This window comes from Limulus polyphemus, unplaced genomic scaffold (genome assembly GCF_000517525.1).
Source record: "Limulus polyphemus unplaced genomic scaffold, Limulus_polyphemus-2.1.2 Scaffold3528, whole genome shotgun sequence".
Taxonomy (NCBI): Eukaryota; Metazoa; Arthropoda; class Merostomata; order Xiphosura; family Limulidae; genus Limulus; species Limulus polyphemus.
Genome location: NW_013669138.1, coordinates 8,942 through 14,187, shown reverse-complemented (window position 1 = coordinate 14,187; position 5,246 = coordinate 8,942). Strand labels below are relative to the sequence as shown.

General features: G+C 33.9%; 1 protein-coding gene across 4 annotated transcripts in view; it reads right to left on the bottom strand.

Annotated features, from left to right (window-relative positions):
* The window catches only part of LOC106469525 (tetraspanin-33-like), a 57,782-nt gene that overhangs the window by 45,131 nt on the left and 7,405 nt on the right, over positions 1-5,246 (bottom strand). Inside the window, exon 1 of one of the 4 annotated variants that reach the window (XM_022398064.1) lies at positions 4,618-4,752. The exons of 1 other annotated variant lie outside the window; for it this stretch is intronic. The gene's annotated coding sequence lies outside the window, so the exon portion shown is untranslated. Of the gene's footprint in view, positions 1-2,314; positions 2,386-3,066; positions 3,128-4,617; positions 4,753-5,246 lie in introns of those variants that run through there. 2 more of the 4 variants (XM_022398066.1, XM_022398065.1) reach the window with 2 other exon arrangements.

The window sequence follows — 5,246 nt, the reverse complement described above, 5'->3', positions numbered from 1 at the left end:
AGACACTATAAACAATAATGAGCTTAATATGAATAAGTATTACAGTAGAACTAGCCATATTGGCAATACTATTATAATGCTTACTTCATATCAAGTTTATTATTGTTTTATAATGAATTATGTAAACGAAAGTTCAGTTCTTATATACACGTGTATTTAGTGTGTGTATATAGGAACTGAACTTCCATCTCTCGTGAATTATGTAACTTATGGATGGTTCTCGTGAGGAAAATTATGATACTATACGTTTGTTTGTTTTGAATTTAGCGCAAAGTTACACGAAGGCTATCTGCGCTAACCGTCCCTAATTTAGCCGCAAAAGACAGCTACTCATCACCACCCACCGCCAACTCTTGGGCTACCTTTTTACCAACGAATAGTGGGACTGACCTTCACATTATAACACTCCCATGGCTGAAAGAGCGAGTATGTTTGGTGGGATGAGGACTCGAACCCGCGACCTGCAGAATACGAGTTGAGTCCTAACCACCTAGCCATGCCAGACCATAAGTAAGTTGGAACGTAAGCATAATTAAAATAGGTATACATCTCAAAGTTGTGAAAATGGTGTAACTGGAAGGATTATTTGTAAAGTGGCAGAAATGTTTTTAATTTATAGGAGGATTCTATTTTAACTTCTTGAAAACAAAGGTCGTCTAGAGTAGTTTTATAATTATACATGTTGATTTTTGCTATTTCGTGAAGAACATTTTTTGGGTTAGTTTTAACGTACACGCAAAACTTTCATCATACAGATTATCAATTCGAACACATCCTTCATATTCTCGTTTTTTGTTCTTTTAAAAAAATTTCAGTATTTCTTGAAATTACGAATACTTGTCAATCTAACAGCTATGTTCATTAATAGAGATTAAGAAATGCCTTTGGTTTCTGAAGAATAAAGACTGTCATTCAAGAGGAAAGAGTGAAAATCACGCAACGGAAAATCCATTCTAAACGAAATAAAACAATATACTATAACTTATTGGTAAAACAAGGCTACGTTAGTACAGTACTAAAAAAGGAAGGAGCAAGAAAGAAAAATCAAAATAAACTTGTGGTATTTAGGAATACTAATGTCCGATAAGAATGCGAATTCAAGATTCTTAAGAGCAAAGAAAAACAAGTTAATAAGCAAACCAAATCTTTATTCGCAAATATTTATGTCCTGGTACCAAATTTCTGGCAGGCTTCCAATGTGTGTGACTATATCTGGCTACTGGGATTGAGGACAGAAACACTAGAGTCAAAAACCTATAGAAAACACAAGAGACAGATTATGAAAACATTCCACTTTTATACCCAGGTCGAAGCCTTAATAAGGTATCCTACAAGTCAACGTGTTACATACTTCAACCAAAAGCTTACAAACAATTATAAAGTATCCCCAGTCGGTATTATAGGTTTCTGTATCATCTGTTTGAATAAGCTACCTTCAGAGAATTCTGTACAGAAACGCCTACATGATAACTTGAGGCTTAAGGACAAAGACTGCAGTGTGTAACCTTTACTGGTTTAGCACATGTTTACGACCTTGCCACATTCTGTCAACATAGAGGTGATTAATTGAATACAGAAACTGAATAAACGTGAATAAAACTGAAAAAATATACATTCTATACTAATTATGGAAGGGTGGAATTAGTATCTGTTTCATCTAAGGCACATGCAATATGCTGTTTATTCTAAGTTATTGTGTTATTCAGGAAGGAATCTAAGACAACTTATTAAAGAACTCATGAATACACCTAAAATACTATATGAAATATGTCATGGAACATAAATTAAGATTCGATTGTTATAATTACTCCTAAGTAAACGGTAAGCACGACATCTCTTATAAGATAATATACGTTTAGATACCTAGTACAAAATTTTGATGCTGGAATTATGTTTAAGTAGAAGAGTAGACATAGGAATAGATAAGTTTCAATAGTTTCCCCAGTGTAATAAGAGACATATTTTGGGGTTGTGTATTTAATGTCTATTACACTGCATAGAACAGCTAAAGGATAACTGGAATCATAATATTTTATGTTTAAACAAATCAAATGTATGATGGCCTACAATGCGATCTTAAATGCAAATAATTATGACTATCAGCTCGTAAATGAACATTCGATAAAAAGTGGCTTTGCATCTTCATATGCTCCATATGTTGTTGGAACTCTGTATGCAAGCTGTTTAGTTAGTACTTTACAGTAACAAGAAAGAACCTCGTTGGATGTTAGGATATAGGATGATCTTATTAACTCTGTTTCTAACTTTCTACAGACTGACAAATATCTGATTCATCTCGGAGAAGATTACTTACAATTGTGGCAAGGCAGAATAACCAGATAGTGGTCATCTGCTGGTGTTGTGAATTATGGTCCGCTGTGTTCATGTGTCCAAGCAACTGTGCCATTAGTTCAGAAACGACTCCAAGTTCTGTTAACGAGATTTCAGACAATTTTAGCCAATTCACATTAGTCTGTTATGATTGGCTGGCTTTCATTAATTCCATGGCTCATCTCATGCGCGAAACATCCAGATCTTTTCTTCGAGATCTAGCCATAGCTCATGCAGAACTTAGAACAGTATACATAACGAGTTTTACTTCAAAGTGACAACTAAGGCAATTCAGATCGCATAATATATCATCAATTGTTGGATTCTGATAAAAATGAATTATTATGTCATTGACAGTATATCAGTGATTTTGTCTTGTAATATCTTTAAGGTTATAAATTCCGAATTTCCTGGAACTGTTTTAGGCAGTATAGGCTCATAGTAATTTCAGAAAATATAAATGAATTATTTCATAGACTTGGAGTTTTAAGTGATACCAATAGTTTCGACCTTGGCCCCAGCTTTAAGTGACGTAAACCGAAGTAAATATTCCTATCTGTACTCTTTTTAGATGTTAAGTGCACACCTGCATATTAAATTTCAAAACTTGTCTACAAATAATAATTCTAACTCAATTTAAACAATATTTTACTCCAAAAAAATCTGAAATTAGTATTTTTTGTTTGCTTTTCTAACACTTATTTGGTGCAATTCACAAAAAAATTTCCCACTTACATTTCTCTAAACGTCTAAGGAGTCTCGGCTGTAATTAATGCACCTATCCATTTTTTAAAACATATCTGTCCATTCCAAAGTATAAGTTGATATTTACTAAGAATATCCATTGAGATTTTTATAATCTCAAAGTTTAGTTTCTCAAGTTATTTTCCTTTTCTTTTTCTGATTTTGTTAGTACAGTAACTCTTGTTCATACCCTTTTATGACCTCTCAGCATGTGGTGTGAACAAGTACTAATAAAGGCAAACTTTGAAAATAGCTACAAGAGGAGATTAAACACCAATGGATAGAGCAGATTATAAACTATTTACGTCATTACAGTGTGAATAAAAAAGTAATTTGTGGTTTGGTGGAAAGTGATTAAATATATCTTCTGCGGAGAAGAACAACAGACTTTAATTGAATGCTTAGAAGACTTAGAAACAAACCAAAGATCTGGGAATTATTATTATAATTTCCTTAAATGTATTTTTATTCCTGAAAATGTTTTCGTGTTCAATTATATATGTTTGAGAGCTATGGAAATTTTCTTGTATGACAAGGGCTTCATAACTTTTATGCAGCTTGTATCTTGCCTTTGCGATGGTGTGTGTGGTTAGGGTTTAGCCCGTTTGAGTTGGTGTTTAGTGTTTTAGAATTTTCGCACAAACTCTAAAAGGATCCGCGTACAGTTGTCCCTATTTTTGAACTGATAGACTAGAGTGAAGGATGATTGTCGACAGCACCTAGCATCAACTCTTTTGCTTCTCTTTTCTCACTGTACAGTTGAACTTGGGCATCACTCTCATAGCGCACCCACACCCATAGATTCTAGAACGCTAACCACTAAGCCACGTCCGGCCCAGGGAAAGGGTGTAGAAAATGGACTAAAAAATGACAGATATGACGGCCCTATCCTATACAAACTGCAGTGCAATTCTCATCAAAAATGATAATGCATTTATATTTACGGTGAGAAAGTAAGAAGCCAGCCAGCAGCGCAATATCATCCACCATCGCAAAGGGATTGAGTGTCACTCTTATCATGCAACCACAGCTTAAAGTGTGGGGAATACTGCGTGGTATCGTACGGATTTGAACCCATATCGTTATCTTCGAAATCTATTGTTCTAATTCAATAGGAATAAAACCTTAGACTATTATTTTTAATCCCACTAATTTTAGTAATGCATGTTTTTCCTTAGAAAACACAAATCTTAATGATAGACCAACGTATTATCAAGACGTTTATATCCTCTTACGCACCAAATGTGAATTTTATAAAATTTAAACTACAACTATATTCTAAATATATGCAGTTTTATCCTAAACACGTGGTCCAGAAAGTCATTGAGATTGCCTTTTTCTAATTGTTTATTTTTTTCTTTATAGTAAGTAATGTCTATTATGCTGGAGAGGATATAGCAATAACATATAGCATTCGGGTTGAAAGGATCGGGCAGTTATACCCTTTGCTGGCTGACGTGACGTTGTCTGAATGTAACAGTCGACTACTGATGTGAGAGAATAAAGATAACGCTGTCGACTGGATAAAGAAATCGAACTTACTTGTTTAATTCAACTAGTAGATCGCCTAGTGAAGACATACATCAAGATCATCATCTTCAGTTCTACAGAGATCAATCCGAGAGACAGAAAGCTGTGGAACTAAGCACGGCCTAATAGAAGCGACGGTTTTTGCGTGCACACAAGTTTGTATGCTGCGTTTTCTTTTTGTTTCTATAATAATAAATATTGTTTTCATTGTTTCCGACTTTTTCCAGTCTCATTACTTTATATACACTAGAAAAACTCAGTTAAGTTTTACACTCAGAATCACTATCCTTATTTCCTAAGCGAATCTCTAATTAGTAGCGGATCCTCCTACGCCTATCTTATACTTCATCATTACTTTTTTATCTACTGCTTTCTGAAGTTAATAGGTTACTCTTCCCATAGCAATTTTAAACTAGTCATAACTACATTCCAATTTGTACGTTGATACAAATACACTCAACCAATAGCAGAAATGCAATTTCGTATGGTTTATCCCATGATGACTGTAATCGGATATTTATTACTATATAATCTTTGTAAAGATCAAATTCAACAGTCCTTGTGTAAAGTATCTATTAAAAACTCCATTAGAAAATGCACAACTTACATAATACTTAAAAAACTTTATTAAAGGCACCAAA